We start from the raw sequence: 18,373 nt of genomic DNA, 5'->3' as shown, positions 1-18,373 counted from the left end.
TAATTTCAGCTGAATCTAACCTCCAATGACACAGACGACATTGTTTTCGAAGTCTACGAGTAAAATGGACCATAAAACATGCGTCACGCGACCGATACATGATATACATTTTCGTGACCTAGGATGACCTGCCTTAACCTGAAAAATTCGAAAAAATTCGGTGCCCTCAGGTAATCTAAAGCATACATCAAGGAGTGCGTAAACCAAAAATGAGCCTAATCGGACTTGTCAGCCGGCGGTCAGAGCCTAAATTGTGAACAAGCAAAAATGCCGATAATTCTATTTTGACCTGATCTGTGACGTTATCGGTGACCTCGAGGTCAATGAAATTAGGTTCCGCTCGACAGTTTTTCCAAGGCTATCAGAAGCCGTTTGAATTTTGACGATCGGCCCAGTAGTTTCGGAGATAGGAAGGGGATCTCTGGAGAGCCCCCCCCCCCCCCAGTCACTCGCGTCATGGAAAATGCCCAAGTCATGCGCGGATTAATTGTTATGGCCATAGGCGCGGGAGCCGGGGGGGGGGCAGTGGGGGCAGCTTGCCCCCCCATCTCTGGGGCCGTGGGGGCGGTGCCCCCACAGCTTTGAGACGGAATACCACATTTTTTTGCAAATGTTTTTCTTTTTTGTTGAAAAAGCCGAGGGATGAAAAACAAGTGGCCTAAAACTGGTGAGAAAACTAGATTTGGGGGTACCCTAGGTTGATCTCTATTATGGTGTGCCCCCCCAGTCGGAAAGTAGTTCCCGCGCCCCTGGTTATGGCTGTAAAACGTCAATCGTTTTTTCTTAACAAAATGACTCTCATCCCAAATATCTGCAGACATGCCTTCATACAAATACATTGACCTTACAACACACCAATGATGACCAGGCATCAGTGAAAACCACGAGTCGATGAAGATTGTGGCAAAATAATAAACATTTCCATCGTCCCCAATGCCATTTGATGACACACTGCTGTCCCTTTCCCTTACAGTGCCTAGCCCAAGCCACCTGGAGATATCGAGCACCTGATCTCCGGATGGAGCGCATCCCAGGATTACAACCGAACCGGGATTCTCCGGCGGTCGCGCCTATCTTGGTCGTTCTTCAAACAGGCGGCGCAAAAGGTCAAGCTTTACTTGAAATGACGTGGGTGCGGGAGGAAATGGCAATGAGAACAGTGGCCAATATTTGATACCATTAATGACAGATCACATAACGCACGGCGGCCGGAACTCGGATGATCCCTCAATCATCACCGTGCGGCAGATTTTACTACGGGACCGCTCTCTCCCAGGCTATCACCCGCTGTCTTTTAGACGGAACAGCCAATTAACCTTTGACAAGCTACTACGACACCGGGAACACAGGAAAAATAAAAAGATACGTTTTTCAGTTAAGTTCAAGGGATTGGTTGGGTAGGTTCAGGTAGCATGGATGGATCATGGCTTTTACAATTGTCAACTTGTGTTTCTAAGGGAGTGTTTGTGAGACTAACATGTGAAACAGGCTAACTTTATTTCAGCAATAACATACCAAGAACTCTCTCGCTGTGATCTAAAGGTGTTTCAACAACTTCAACCCGCTATCAACTTTACTCATTTCGTGACCCAGCATTCGACCAACACGCTGACCTGGACTTCGATCACGTGACATGTGCTCTAATCACCTGTTGGATATGCCACAAAGTACACACGCCACGCAATCCGATCTCTCTCCTCTCCCCCTTTGCTCTCTAAAGCCCCATCTCTTTCTATCTCGGCGGTATAACACGGCATGTATGACACGCTCACACAATCCATTTTCAATCGGCCATAGTGACTGTGATCCACGACCCTTCCACTGCCTGAACGACACGCGACGACCGCACGCGCGCACGCACCGGGTCCCGCACGTGCGCTGTTTGGCGGCGCCGATGCGCGTGCGCTCGTGCGGCGCGCGGTGGCTTTTTCGGCGCGACTGCGACAGTACGTGAGCGGCATGACGCGGCGCGGCGCGTAGCTGCAGTAGATGGGTGCCGCTCTATCTGCGCTACGCAGTGTTGGTTTCACGTTTGTCGTTCACATACTGCCGACAGTTAGCCAGAAGTATGTAGTACCTATGTATGCGGTCGGAGGTCACTCCAGCTATCGTAAGATGCCAATACAGTTCATGTGAAAGGATTCATTGAACTGTATCAATCCATGGGCGTAGGAGCCTCACAAAAAGTGTGTGTGGGGGGGGGGGGGGCAGCCGCAGCGAAACTTCAATGTCACTTTGTGGGAGCCCCAATATCCCTATGAAGAAATTCTTGCAGTTTTGTGCTCATCTCACCTTGCTGAACCATTTCCTGCTCTTAGTTTTGTAGTTGATTAAAATATAATAATAAACAATCTTTAAAAAAAATGGCTGAAAAGCGTTCCTTCCCCTCCTGTTCCTACGACGACGCTTGGATGCATAGAAAGCCTCTGCATGTGTCAACTGTCAGCTGTCAACTGTCAATGCATTGTAGTGATGGTTCTCTGTGCATGCAACTAGCCCTCTCACTTCAGCAAGAGTGCTAAGGAAAAACGGCATTTCATGTTTTCTCTCACTTTGTTGCGTGTGCCTGTCCCTCTCACATTTGTAAGACGTGCACAACGTGTTATCATCGGTGCAAATGAAAACTGGCTCTGTTCGTAATGATATGACAATAAGTGACATGTCACTGGTTTGAAGCTATTTAACAACTATCCAAAGGCCTAATATGTGACCAATTATGACAATGCTGACAGCCCACATTCCTCAAATGCGCCAGACTTGTATCACAAACGATCATGATTTATTATGGGTTAAAAAGTGCATTAGTTTCGGGTGCTGATTATACTCAGCTTCGGCGCTGATGTCGTGCTAATGATGTATAGCTTATTTTATCAGCACATTAAATCGCTACATTTTCCTTCAGTGCTATCGTAATTTACAACTTACTCGGAAGTTTGCAAGGCCTCTCGGTGTAATAAAGTCAGTCTTTATCGAACAATGGCGGTGAAAAGGTTGCAGCGAACTCAACAAGCCAGGTCTTTTATGCATAATGATTTCGCGAAGGCGGGTGTAACGGCGTCAACCTCACTTGCCTTTTCTTCACACCTGCTGACATTGGAGACATTTCCCGCCGCAACACTGATAATTCTAATCAAAGATATTGAATGTAGACTTCCACCGCAGTTTATTGCTAATTGCTATAACACACTAACTAAACACAGTCAGGCTCAACATGGCTCAACCTACCACAGCTAATTCGAATGCGCGTGGGACGCTTAGAACTCCTTCATTCATTTAATAAGAACATTTTTATGGTTTAACAGGCAATAGAAATAAGCAGGGATTCAGTGGCATACCATATTACATCGCAAACAGACTTGCAGTTGTTTTCGGCTCATTGAGTAAGGAATTATTCCTATATGCGGTTCATTAGGGATGCGGTTCACTGCATTAAAACAAAACGTAGCGAAATGGAAGACACGAGTTTTGGATTATTTCACGTTGCTCTTTTGCAAAAATCAGACCAATTTTACAATTTTGCGATGGTCCAACTTATAAGAAAGCCAACTCCGCCCATAAAGCATCAGTAAGAGTTGCCTGCAGACCACTCTGAATGCAGGTGCAGGGCACGCACCTCGGTAGTAGTTCCATTACCTGTCACCGTTCCGAATACATCACAGCCTGAGCCGCTGGCGCGTGAGTGAGAGGGCTGCCTTCTACACAGTCGACGAGGAGAGAGTGGTCGGGGTGTGCTGTGATGGAGAGAGAGAGGGGGTAGAGAGAGAAGGTAAGGGAGAGAGAGAGGGGGTAGAGAGAGAAGGTAAGGGAGAGAGAGAGAGAGAGAGAGAGAGAGAGAGAGAGAGAGAGAGAGAGAGAGAGAGAGAGAGAGAGAGAGAGAGAGAGAGAGAGAGAGAGAGACAGACAGACAGACAGAGAGAGAAAGAGCGGGAATGAGAGAGAGAAATAGAAAAGAAATAGAGAGAGAGAGAGAGAGAGAGAGAGAGAGAGAGAGAGAGAGAGAGAGAGAGAGAGAGAGAGAGAGAGAGAGAGAGAGAGAGAAGAGAGAGGAGAGAGAGAGAGGGGATAGAGAGAGAGAGGGGATAAAGAGAGAGAGAGGGAGGGAGAGAGAGGCAGAGAGAGGGAGAGAGAGGGAGAGAGAGAACAGGAATGGAAGAGGGATGGAAAGAAAGAAGAGGAGAAAAGAAAGAGAAGTCAAGACTCATGCGCAGGGAAGCGACGGGACTGGGGTTGACAACGGCGGGTTGACAGTCAATGTCGGCCGACGTTACGGCCGGAAACTCGACTGACCCACTGACGTGCCACTGACGTGCCACTGGTGCCCCGCCGCCGCCCCCAGCCACCGATAGAGCCATTACCGTGGGCACTATCGCAGTTCCGTCTGCCCCTGACCTTCCGGCGGCACCTGTGGACATCCACAGGGCCACCCCGCCCCTCCGCACCCCTCCCATGTACCCAGGTGGGCGGCGGCGGCGGCCGCGCGCGTGCTGGATAAATAAAGGCCGCGCCGCTCGCGCACACCGTAAACAGATTTAATTCCGCCGGTGCGATTCGGGCCGTAGAGGGTGGAGTCGCCGCCTCGCTGTGACGTCACAGTCGGCCGTCGGGCCGGTCCGGCGGCGACGAGGGCCGACGGGGGCGGCGGCGGCGGCGGGGGCGGCGGCCGGTGGCCCGTCGGCGGCCGGGGAGGCCCCGGACGGCGGCTGCCGCTCGCCCACCGTCCCCATCACCCGCTAACCCGCCGGACATCGCCCAGGTGGCCCGGCGTGACGTCACGCGACCACAAACAATGGCGGCTTGGGAATGATTTAAAGTTGGCCCTGGCGACCGCGTGACGACCGCTCGCGACGCGCCGTCAGCGCCGGCGACGGAGGGTCCTCGGAGAGACGGTGAGGTCGCTGGTGCACCGGCTGCCGCTGCACCATCACCAGTGCACCAGCAGTCACCAGGGTCACCACAGACGTCAGTGGTGGTGTTATGACCGTCACATCACCAGGCACCAGCTCTCTCGGCTAAAGACGGCCGCTCTCACGCATCTTTCAGCTACCCGCTCTCTTCCTCTCTCTCTTTCTCTCTCTCTCTCTCTCTCTCTCTCTCTCTCTCTCTCTCTCTCTCTCTCTCTCTCTCTCTCTCTCTCTCTCTCTCTCTCTCTCTCTCTCTCTCTCTCTCTCTCTCTCTCTCTCCCAGGGTCTGTCAACATCCCGCTGCCTCTGAGCACATCACGACCTCTCGGTGCAGAGCGCGATGTCTCTCTGGCTTCAGTCGTGATCGTGACCGAGCAGCGACCATTCAGAGGGGCGCAGAGTGTAGGGCCATTCACCGGTAGAGGTATCCGGCAACGGCTCTGACCCGGCGGCGTCTCTTTTAAACGCGGTGGCAGAATGTGAGCCATTGAGTCATGCTCAGTGGCGTGAGATAAATGGGAGGTGACCGCCGCGTCCGGGAAGAAATTCCACGGCACGGAAATCCATGAAGGCAGTTTGCCGCACTCGGTGTATGCCTTTGAGGAATGTTTCTTTTGTCGGTGTGCGTGAGTCTGTCGCCAACCGTGCAAAAGTCGGAATCGCATATGAACGTTTCTCATAAAGTTATCCAAATATTTGGAAGCGCGGTGCAGGCAATTCAACGGCCACTTTCTAATCTAGACGTCCCATCAATTGTAACAAATAACATGCAACACCGTTGAAATGCGAGGCAATGCATGGTCCCTAGTTTTGATGTGAAATATAATGATACTCGAAGTAATTTCGGTGGTTGGTCGGGTCATCGTACGACACTGCCCGATTTGTCGCTCCTACCGAATGTCGAGCACCAGTTAATTCGAACTCTGACGTCATTCAATGACGCAAGCCGCTTTAAATGACCTGTGAGGTCGGCGATCCTTCAACACAAGCTGCTCCCGACGTGTATTGGGTAATCTGCTTGAATATGACGTCATGACACTTTTGTTGATGTTTGACTTCATCGCCGCTGGCCCGGTTTCTATGACAACGGAAGGGACTGCACCGTCAGGGACCGCTATTTACGGTACTGCTGCATCGAGCGGGACTCATCGGGCGAAGTTGTGGTCTCTTCAAATGTCTTAATTTTACATTGAGTGCGGGTATCGTCGTTACGGACCGTAGATGAGGAACATTTGAAGTGGCAATAATGAAACACAAATGAGGTCTGCTTTGGATTAGCTCGTAGTTATAATCGGTATCCTACTGGTCCCGCAATAAACTATTATCGTTCTATAGGGAAAAGGATTTGTCCACTCCACCATTGCTTTGCGGAAGATGCAAAAATGCTTATTTGTAAATGCACACTATAACGTTTTAGGTAAAAAAGAATGCAAGGTATTGTAAGATGATTAGTGCAAGTAAATAATGCACAAAATGTTACAAACGTAACCAGCGGCAGCTATGCAGGTCATGCAGGCCATTCATTAGCCGCGAATGTTGTAGAGCCAGGCATCGGTTAAGCTTCGTTTGTGTGATGACTTATTCAATCCATTCGATGGAGCCAATTTGGTTCTTGGGGTATAATGATGGTTGGTAAAAGTGAATCGGTTCTTAAGTGGATCTCAGCTCGCACTCCTTTCTGCACAATAGTGGCTATCATGCCTGGCTGAGCCCGACAAATCAAACTCATTGCCTCCCCCCCCCCCACACCACTTTTGTTGAATACAGAATCAGCACAGCAATACACTTAGCTGTTCAGTGCAGCAACCTCTGTCCTACTCTAGCACATAATCTGCCCGCGAGTGGTCTTTGATCGTTGATGACGCACAGGGGATATACCAAAGTTCGGCATCTCCCCTATCGATACATTCAAAGAAGAGTCAAATTTAAAAACATCTGATATATGCTCAAAACCGTCACCATGCGATGACATCAATGCGACCAGTAAAAGCCTCGAGACAAGCCTCAATGGCGGTGGCGCTTATCACATCTGCCGACCGGCGAGATATGCTGATCAGCGATGGAGAGCGGGGCAGTCGGGTCGGTAAATATACAGCACGGAGGCCATCCACTCAGGATGCATCCACTGCCCGCCCTGAGCCGCCTCCAGAGAGCGGCGTCTGCCTCTCAGCGGCGCCGGCTCGACAGTCGCCCGTCACGACGGCGTTCGGCGTCACTCCGTCACCGCGCGTGACGCCGGCAGACCATCTCGCATGACGGGTGCGGCTGTCAAATCTGGCCGGCCGCCGGAGCCGTCAGCGGCGGTCCCATTACCGGGACTGGGAGTTTGTCACTCTGTCAAACGGCGTGTAGTTTCATACGCTCCGACAGACCGTGATCAGACGCTATCGACTCAATCACAACTCGCGCATCGTGCCGCAGCCTTGTAAATCGCTCTCGTCGCCCATATTAAGGTGGCGGCGACGGCGCCGATGGCAGCTAGAGTTGCCAGTTGACATGGACTACCGCCGCTGCCAGTGGTTATTGCGGTGTGTGGGGTCAGTAGGGGAGGGCGATGATCCTGCATCTTGTGAGGCAAATGTCGCCAGAGAGAAAAGGTGCTTGTTTTGATGTTGTACGGTGTTCGCCACCTGACGTGCGAGGGCGCAGATTGCCGTTGCTACGGCCGGTTTTTACCCAGCAGTGCCGACTCCGTACCCGAGTCGCTGGCGACCTTGCACAAAAGTCGCCGTGCAGACAAAACATTGCGTGTCTCACGTGAAAAGACAGCACTCACGCCACCAGAAAAAAGGCGCCGGCAGTGAGCCGCTTACGGTCAACCGGGGGCTTACGGGCTCAAAACGGGAGGCCGCATCGCCTTTCAGAGCGGGCCTCTCCGTTATTGGCCTAAATGGACCGTGATGTCACCGATCAGACGGCCGATCTGCGATGACATCATCCCACTGACGGCCTCTGATTGGCGGAGCACCGACTCTGTGCGAGGCACGCCCATCGTCCTGGCCGGCCGAGCGCCGTATTTGGTCACAAATGACGTCATATTAGCAGCGAGCGCGGAGAATCTGGCAATTTCAGCGCGCAGCTGGTCGCCTGCCGGCCGGCCTGGTTACTGTATTAGGCACGCTGCACAGTGTGCTCCTGGCACGCGCGCGCCAGTGACTCCACAAACTGATTGATGATGGGTGTGATTGACAGAACAATCCCGGTGAGAGGGGTAATCATGTAATACCGGGAGCGGCGCGTGCAATGCATGCAGCATGGACTATCGATCTGTCAGATAGGGTGACCGATGTTCCCAAAATTACAGTAAATGACGTAACTTTTCGAAACTGATTGTAGGGAATATTCTACACGAGTACCTAATACAAGCACTGATAAAAGTCATAAATTAAAAAGACAGCAAGAGGGCGTTTAATTGGAACTACAATGTCGCATTTTCACCTTTTGTGCAGGGTTTCCTAATCAATAATCATTAATCATTGTAGGAAGCAGCCTTTCAAGGGTCGATTTAGACATCCTGTCACCTTTTTCCCTTGTGCACTTCTGAGTAGACATGCATTTTGCACATTCAATCAGCAATTGAAATTTACAAATGAGTCTCAAAGAGACAAATCCCTCAAACATCCGTGAAAAACAAACGTTAAACCATTTCCGACATCGTGCAAAAATATCGCTCTTCTTCAAGCTGTATCAGTGCAAAAAAAACATCACTGACCTATCAGCTGAAACACAGTGAAGAAAGAAATATCGCATTTAAACCGCTAGAGTGTATTCACTGGACACTTCATTTACATCTGAACAATAAAGCTAACGCCGGAGATATCTGTCGATTGGCTGACATATACGGTCTGAACACATTCTGCTGCTCACTGCAAACTGTGAACAGGGGGCAGCTCATCCTGGAGCGACTGCAGGTCCGTGTGACCGGCCGGACCGTGATGGCGATCTCAGAACAAGCTCAGAACATCTACAGGTGGCACGATCGACAAATGGCTCCTGTTCTATCACTATGGAGCGCGGCCACCTGTCTGGGCCGAGGCGAGGGGAGCGAGGGGCTTCGGCTATCTCTGCAGCTTGACCAGATGTCTGGTGACTCTGCTCGCCAAAGGAGGTCTCATGCTGCATACAGACGATCAACGATGTTACGCTGGATAGGGACAGGACGTTTGATGCTGGCTTCAGAATGTAGATGATGGATGTAGTGAAAACTCACACTTGCTTCACAATTTTTAACCCGGCCGGGCCCGGGGGGTAATCCCAACCACCGCAGCCCGGGGGGGGGGGCGTTTTCGCCCCCCTGTTTAACTCCGTAAATAAGGGAGCTACGGAAACAAAAGCGATACCAAACGAAAGGCCCTTACGAGACGATTCTAATGCACCTAAAATTTTTGACCTCAGGTCAATTTTCAAGGTCAGAGGTCAAGGTCAAAGGCAAAAACCGCCACATGTGGAGTGATCTCAAAGTAAGCCTTCTAGAGGACGGCAGGCTGCATCAAACCGGAAAAATTGCTGTCAAACGAAAGAAGAGAATCTGAGGATTCTGAAAATGTGCTCAAAGTGAAAGGTCAAGGTCAAGGTCACGCTCAAAATTGACCTCAAACTTGGCACTTTTTCGCATATCTTGCGTGCTAGCTTCCAAGATGTTTTGAAATGTTTTGAGGCTTATCAGTTCCCTATTTGTGGTTCATCTTACGATACAAGGCTGCTCAAAGGTCAAGGTCACAGAAGAGTATCCCTGCTAGAGGCTATTTCACTGATTCAAGTTGGTAATGATAAATAAGACAATTTTGCAATCCGGAAACTCTAAATGAAGGCTTAGAGGAAAACAGATGCCAGATTCGTGATCAGCGGGTACAAATCCATCATAAACGACCTTTCATGTGTCAAGGTCAACCAGAGGTCATTCGAGGTCACATGAGGTCAACATAAAATTTGACCTTTTCCGAATAAAATATATATCATTCGACGCGGCTTGACAAGGCAAATGCGATGGTACCACTGCCGTAGCTCTAGGACCATTTTTGTCGAAGTTATTTGCGAAAAACTAAAACCACATTTCGGGGTCGTTGACCTGACCTCTGACCTCAGGTCACCAAAACTATTTTTCTATTTTTCTCTAGGTCAAATGCTACACAACCGTGCTCGTAATTTGTCTTTATGTCTAAAACTCTATTTTTAGCAGCTATTTGAAGTTTGCGTCTGTGACGCCGAAGTTTGCCGTGCAGGGGTCTAGAAAAATGGACCTTGTGACGTCATCAAGGGGGCTAGGTCCAAATTTTTTACTTCCGAAGATGTCAAATTGATGGGAGAAAAGGTACTGAAAGTGTCGCCTTCCTATCCCTAAGCGTTCGGGAGCTATCACAAATATTCGCCAGGGGTGGGGGCGAAAAACGCCCCCCCCCCCCGGGCCCGCGAGGGTTAATGGAGCTCTGTCGTAGACTATTGAGAAAAATAGTCACAACAAAGGCTAATGAAAGCTCTATCAAATAAGGCAAAACTCAAATCATCGAGTTCATTTAGATGTCGCAAGCAAAATGTCCAAATGCATCCATTTTCATTTATCATTTAACAGGTCTGTATCTACGATGGCTTAGACAATGACTTACCAAGAAGTACGAGTAAGTCAAACGGGCAAAGATGAGTTATCGGGGCAGTACGACTGCATAGGTATGTAGGATTATCAGCTGCTGAGTAAAAAAAAAATCCCCTGGTATGCTTACATGTAAAGCGCGTTGAAGCCCTTTGGTTCGGGGAGCGGGCGCTGAGCTACCTGAAGTTCGTGTGCCTTCTGGGAACGACTCGAACTCAAGGGCGGCACCCGGCTTAGCGCATCTGATGGCATGTATCAGCGTTTTTCCGCAGCCGGCCTCCCAAGTTTGGTAGTGCGTGGGGTTCCGACCGGTTTCGGCCCAATCATAGTTGCTCAGAAACAAATATCACGTCATAGTCTTGTCATTACGATATTACGTGAGCGTTCGTTTTGCAGTCTGCAGCTGCCCTTATAAGAACAAACTTTGAATATGGCGAGCAACAACCGTGAGCTTTTTTCACTGGAAGGCAATAAAGCGCCGATTAGGGAAGCTTGAGGTGGTGTCTGAACACCTGTTCAGTGTTAACCTTTCCGCATGTCAACCGAAACGGCATCTCGATTTGTACAAGCAACAATCGTGCAAGAATAAACCTCCCCCGAATTAATCTGCTAAAAATATCAGGAGCAAAAGCTTTTGCCGATCACTACTGCTGCAATAAGTCACTAATCCATACCTAGAATCACTTCATCGCGCATTGTGTATGACGTCTAGCGCTATTCTTGCGTAGATATTAGCTCCCTGGAGCCCTGAGCCTATATACCCTCCGGTAGGCTGTGGACAAAGCAGCAGGATAATCCGGGTAGTTATTCATCGGTCCTGCGTGTGTGCTGCGTCACCGGTCGGTACGCAGCCGAACTGACCCCGCCCCGCTTCAGGAGTCTCTGAGAACTTCATCTGCTTAGTGGAGTGAGCTCCGCCTAGCTTACTGGGACAGAGGGACAATCTGGGCGCGACGCACAGCCGTACACAGACAGTCACGGCGCACAGAGACACCAGCGGCGCGCTGAGATCGCCGCACTGCCCCGCGTTTGTCGCGCTCAGAGAGAGCTGAGACCAGCGCGCTTAGCTGACGAACTTGCGACAAAAACTGGGCGAGCGTGCCGCGCTGTCGGGCGGAGGACGATAGCTCTCCTCCCACACTCGGTGAGGGAGGCACGGAGCGCGAGAGGACCTCGGAGGGCTACAGACTTACAGAGCCTGGGGGAGGGCACTGCGGTGGGCCAGAGGACTTCGAGCAGGCCAGAGGTCCTAAGCGGGTGAGGGCACCTCGACGGGTAGAAGGACTCGGAGGATTAGAGGACTTCGGCAAGAGGACCTCCAAGGGGATGTGGAGAGGGAGCTCGTCGTATCTACGCATCCGCTTCGTTACCGCGTCCGGAGTCTCTCAGCGGTGAGTGTAATAGAATGTAGTGAAGTTACTCAGTACAGTGGAGCCAGAATGCAGAAATCTCTGCTGCTGAAATTTTACAATTGACCTCTAAAATACTTCGTTAACCCCTTTCTGTACTTCCCTCTCTTGTAGTTCACCGACGACGGTCTATCTCGTCTATTCGTCCGCACTGGGGCTCACGCAATAGTTTGTCGTGGTACCCCGTGTGCGTCTCATCTCGTGTAGTGCGCAGGGCGTGCCAAGTCGGCCGTAACAGGCGGCGCCGAGCCGGAGCACCGCGTGTGGGTGGTGGTGGGAAGCCACAAACTGCGTACTGGGGTTACAGGGTACAGAGCGAGAGATGAGCGCCGAGAGGCGGTGGGTTTCTGTGGCCTCGACACAGTGCAGTGGGTGAGGTATTTCACGAGGCTGGAACATTACATATTTTGACAAAGCAGTTTAAAAATCCATTGAACTCATCGCTCAATGTTACAGTTTGCGCATATTGGCTGATAGCCTACCTGACTTGTAGTGTGATGGTTTAAAGTTCGTTTGATTTAAAAAGCATCTACCTACGTTATACATAACGTACGACGCGTTCTGATCCCTGGTGCCAAGAATACCTCTCCAACGTTTATCAGTGAGTCATATCAAATATTGACTTGCATATATGTTGTTACCTATTCAGAAAATTAATGCAGCAATACTTCTTTTCGCCTAAAAAACCGAAATTTCGGGTCTGGTCGTCGTTATTTTTTGTTGATTTGTTGAAAGAAATTATGAATATTTTTGAAAATGGTGTCTATGAATGGTTAAAATATTTGTTATCAAAATAAATGTATGTTAAAGAGACGGGGCTCTCCAGAGCGCCGAAGACGTGCGAGAACTTATGGACATGAAAATTTCCATCTTAGCATCTGTGTCGTCCCAAGCCAGGTCGCAAATGTCACCCCACCGTGTAACACACCGTCTCTCACGTGTTTCCCACGGCCCGCGGGCAGCCCCGGCCTCTAATAATGAAATCGTAGCCCTGAGCTGTCGCCGGGCCGGTGTCGGTCCGGCCCCTGACTCCGGACGCCATTGTGTGCCGTTCCCTAGCCGGTACGTCCCCGTACCGTGGCGTGCCCGGCTACGGCTCTGTCCGGGCCGTAGCGCCGCCCCCTGACACGGACCGCGTCCACGGCGCTCCTTCCTCGGCAGATATCGCTCGACAATCGTGTCCGTCTGCCGGCCCGGGACCGCCCACCGTAGTGAAGGCACGGGAACCACGGAACGGTACGGGCTACTGCCGCGCCACTGCACCGCCGGCGCTGCCGCCGCAGCTGCCGGTGCAGCGGACCTGTTGCTGTCGACAGAACAGTCGTGCTGCTGACGACTGGACAGCGCCAGAGCGAGGATGAACATGTCCCCCGATGGGTGGTCAGATGCAGATAAGGTTGTACGAGTCGCAATAGCTGCTGATGAGATACTGTTCCCAGGACTAAAAGGGTCGGTTGAAGCGGGAATCACGTACTCTTACTCAGAGCTCGTGAATCTTTGTTTGAGACGAATCCCATCGCCTGCTTTCCATTGGTGTAGATGAAGTTAGGTTGTTATCCAATAAAGTGTGTGATTTTGCATGTAACCAACAAATCGCTCGATCGAGAGCGCTATGTCTGCGGAAGACCAATAACAGGGTGGGTATACTATAAATGATCCTAAACTGGTCCGCCACATCGATGACTTATGCACACATTTGTGCATAGCATCGGAAGTTGGCAATAGGTTAAAAACTAATCCGACAATATTTTGATCAGATGACGAACTTAGGTAGGGGAAAGTGGGGTAAGACGGTCAGGGTAGGTAAGACGGGCACCCCTTCTGCAGACCAAACCAATAGCGCTACGAGCAAGAAAAGTTAGGACCAGAATTGCCTTTCCCACTACACACCACCATTCAAGTCTGGTGAATTTGTGTTCAGTCGATAATCTTTTATTTTGATTTCTTTAAAACACTCATTTCATTGAAAACATCCATAATGTATTGTGCAAGCTTTTGTGTACAGCACTATAGAGTTAAAAACTCGCAATCACTTGTGGTACACTCATATGCCAACAGTGTTCATTTACGGCGGATTTGCTTTGTCTGCATCAAATTGTCCACAGCGAAAAATCGTGCTGAACTTCTGACATTGAGTTTGGGGTAAGACGGGCAACTATGAACCCAATGGGTCTGTAATGGTGAAAATATTTTTGTTGCTGTAGGAAAAAAGAAGCATTTCTAATAAGAATATGTTCGATTCCGATACTCACAGACATGTTAGCAATATTCCTTCGGCACAGTTTATTCTCGAATAATGAATGTGAAAAACGGTTCTACATGGCTTCTGAACTAGGGCCTATATAGGAGCATACGCCTTCTGCACGAATCTCGTATACTGCCATTTCCGAAGCACTTGAGACCAACGAGCGACTGTATAAATGCGGCTAATCTCGGGCATTTGTTGCGAGCTGCGCTGATCGGTGAAAGAAGCTGGCCGTCTTGCCCTACCCATGTGACCGTCTTACCCCATGGGGTGGGGTAAGACGGGTTTTTGCAAGGTTTTGCAAAAATAGCTGCAGTTTATTTGTTGAATCAGGTCTAAGTCTCATCTTCTGGCAAATGAAAGTAAAATGTCTGAAAAAGGTTTTCACCCAGTTTCCCGTTTCTATGATGTTTCTAACCGGCCGAAAAATGGCTCCAAAGTTAAGGTGCCCGTCTTACCCCACTTTCCCCTATATCGCGTTCTGCCGTTCTGGTCAGCATAACAAATGCTAATAGCATTATTAAATAGGCCAAGTCAGTCGTCCTCGCCCGCGGCGGTAGCGGCGCACAAACCGCTCCCGAATCGGCAGCCATTTTGTCTGGGCTGACTGCTCGGGGCACTGCGCTGCGTCTTTCACATTCGGCGGTGATGATGTCATACGAAGAACAGTGGCCGACGTCAGGCAATCCAAGGCTGTGATTGGCGCTGGCAACGGTGTCACGCCGGCACGACAGGTGCTGTCGTAGATAGGAGGCGATTATTTTGCCAGCTTGTTGCCGGTTTTGGACCGAGTGACGCCTTATATGCACCGTTGGTGGGTAGCCAATAACCGGGCAGTTGACGCCCACTGCGCGACTGTCAGCTGATGGTGACGTCACTGGGCCCCCGTCTGTCGTTGGGGAGCGATTAGCGTTGCGTTGGCCCGGTGGCGCCCCGCCGGCTGGATTCAGCGACACTGGCTGAGCGTATCGGTGACGTCATCAATCGGTGACGTCCGGAGTCTCTTCAATCGGAACTTCTTAAAAGGTTAGGGCTGGCTATGGAATCATCGGAAATGTAGGATGATGCAATCGAGCCCATTACTGAAGTGGTTCAAGTCTAATTCTGGACCAAGCAACTGCTCGGAAAGAAATTACATATGTAGTTGAACAAAGTTTTGATTTAGGTACTATGCATTGGGGCACTAGAATCATATACCTATTACCTACACAGATACATTTTTCCAAAATAATTTTGTTGCACCTTTGGTGATATAGCAATTAAATATGTCTGATTAAAAAAACGAGAGCGACTATTTATCTCTTATGAAGTAATGGATAATTGCAAAAGTAGAAATTAACGAAACCCATTATTAAAAAAAGACATCTCGGTCCTTCCATGCAACAGAAATAAGCAAATTTTAGAATAAATAAGTTTTTAGATATTTAAAAAGGTAGGTATATTTAAAACAGCTATCAAAAATAAAAACATTTGACATTCAACTGAATCGCAGCATTTGATCTAACAAACAAAACTACTCATCGGTTTTTCTCTCTTTCGGCATTCAAACTCCAACGGAAACAGCCATCGACCTTCACTAGTTCCGTTGGCGCTCTCTTACGTCAGGAAAGACGATATAGGCAGAGGCCGCTCCACAGAGAGCCACTGATGTGCAGTTTTGATCAGCCTACGCAGGCCCCGGACCAGGATACCGGCCGCTGTCGCACGGACCGGACATGAAATGCCAGCAGAGGTATACGGTGACAGCGCCTGTCATGTGACTGCTCTGACAGGCAGACTACCTGACGCACGCCCCCCCCCCCCCAGCCGGCGTGGCGTGGGCGCTAACTGCTCAACGTGCTTGGATGGGGAACAGGATCCGTTTGAATGGCTCCGAGTGATTTGCCGATTTTGCTAAGTTTTCTGGAGGAAAAGTTATCTGAAGATGGCTTGTAGTTGAGGGATTTCATATTTTACAGGTTTCGGCTGTTTGTGCTTTACTTATGGTTATGGCTAACCGATTTCTCCATAATACGAAGTCACACATTTAATAGAAATTCATCTGTCAAATTTTGATCATCTGCAAGACACAGCTGTTGCAAGCGTATTTTATTTCATACCGAATGACGATTCAAGCAGTTATATAATTTTTTATTAGAAGTGGTCTTAGCTGACTATTCAGGGACGTAGCCAAGGGGTGCCACGGGGGCCATCCCCCCCTTGAAGGCGAAAAATAAGATGAAATAAAACAAAAATAAATAAAAACAGCTGTACCACATCCCAAAAAAGTAGTGGGCAAAATCTTTTCTTTTTGGAGGGGGTACTACACTAGGCCACGACCTGTGGCCCCTCCCTGAGCAAAACCCTGGCTACGTGCCTGTGACTTTCGCCAGCGCCACTCCACCAAGCGTGATTCGAACCTTCTTTTTAAAGTACCTATTAAATATTTGGAATACCTACCTATAAACGACGAAAAAGAAAGTATAGGTGCGCAGTCTGCGCGAAAGTCTGTAACGGCGATTTTGCTGATTATAAGACGGCTCCATATTTATGTTTACTCACAGCAATGCCTATATCTATCATTGTTAAACAAATAATGATGACATCATTCGAATCAAATAGGGCCGTGTTATCTGCCTAAGTGATTACTCACTTCAATTTTGCATTCGATGACGTGCTCCACCAAATATATCTCAGCAGGGTGGACCGACCCGAGGATAATCAATTTCATCCCTTAGAGAGCCGTCCTAGGCTTCGCCCACCTGCATGGGATGAAATATTGAGTACGTGCTTCCACCTTGTAAGTTACACCAAAAAGGAGAGAAAATGAAGACGTAACTAGGCCTAAATGATTCCAGCTGGCGTCTTTGGTGGAAGAGATTAGTCCACAAAGGAAATGGCCAACACATGAGTCATTCTGCAGGTGTTCCGTACCAAATCTCTTCTCCTTTTTCGTTATCGCGTGCGACTTAAGTCGCCGACTACGTCAGCAAATGATTCTGTTTAGTGTTGTTGCATTGATGTTTATGTCTATCCCTCGTATGGAAGGAAGAAGAGCAGCTCAGAAATGCAGCGAGAGAAAACGTGAGATGCGCTCGGGCCCACAAGCGCTGCACGCTCCCCCGACTCTGGTGTTACACCCCATCCGGTGTTGCAGTCTCCAGCACGGTCGGACGGGCGGGGGCATCCGTCTCCGTCTGCCGTTATCCCCGAGACCTCCCCCCTCCCCGGCGCCGGAAACACCCCTCCCCAGTCCACCGCGGGGGGTGGCCGGGTCGCCCGTGAGGGGGCGGGGGCGGGGCGGGTCAGCCCGGTGATGGAACGGCCCGGTGACCCGTTGTTTGTGCCAGGAAGGCATTATTGGCGCGTTACTGGTGACGGAGCCACCAGTTGACAGACGCTCGGCAGAGGCGGGACGGGCCTCCGCGAGATACCTCCTCCGGCCTGCCGTGCGTGCGGCTTTGTAGATCTGTATAGCTCAATATGATGATGAATGATGATGGTGGAAAGAAGGCCCTAGCTCGTCTGTGCACAGCTGTTCATTTTTCACTAGCATGCCATCCAGTTCCACGTTTGGCTGACTTGCTATGGCTGACTTGCTATGATTTCCACAAATAAATTTGAATGGAATCGAGCCAAAATAATTGGCTAGTTTTCCAAATGATTGCACGCAAAAGTTTTTTATTATAAATTCCATAAAGGTCACAATCAACTTCTAAATGCATATCAGGTAAAGAGTATTCCGTTTGAAAAAAAAAATATAATAATTTTTGAACACTTTTTCTGTGCATTTCCTAATTCCTTATGCCAACTGCTTGACATTTGCAAGTTTCACTAGACAGCAAGATCAATTACTGAAGAACCTTAGCTGCCCAAGCAAAACACAAGCAAAATAATTAAACCCAAACTGCAGCTTGTTTTAGGGAACCGCAGCAGTGCACAGCCTTCACTTTAATGAAAAACAATATCAAATTCTTATCAGTATTCAATGTAAACGCGTTTCGATTATTTCTTTATCTGACATTGATACAATACAGTTATAATGATTATAAACACACACGATTCAATCAGTTGAATTCAATTGAATTCAACGGATTGAATTCACACACGATTCAATCAATTGAACTGAAAATCAGTTGAATTCAATTGAATTCAACAGATTGAATTCACACACGATTCAATCAATTGAATCGTGTGTGTTCGTAATCATTATATCTGTATTGTATCAATGCATTGATTCTAATAATAATCT

Source organism: Amphibalanus amphitrite, unplaced genomic scaffold, assembly GCF_019059575.1.
Source record: "Amphibalanus amphitrite isolate SeventyFive unplaced genomic scaffold, NRLGWU_Aamphi_draft 000270F_arrow, whole genome shotgun sequence".
Lineage (NCBI taxonomy): Eukaryota > Metazoa > Arthropoda > Thecostraca > Balanomorpha > Balanidae > Amphibalanus > Amphibalanus amphitrite.
The sequence above is the reverse complement of the archived record's forward strand: the minus strand, read 5'-3'. Positions refer to the sequence as shown.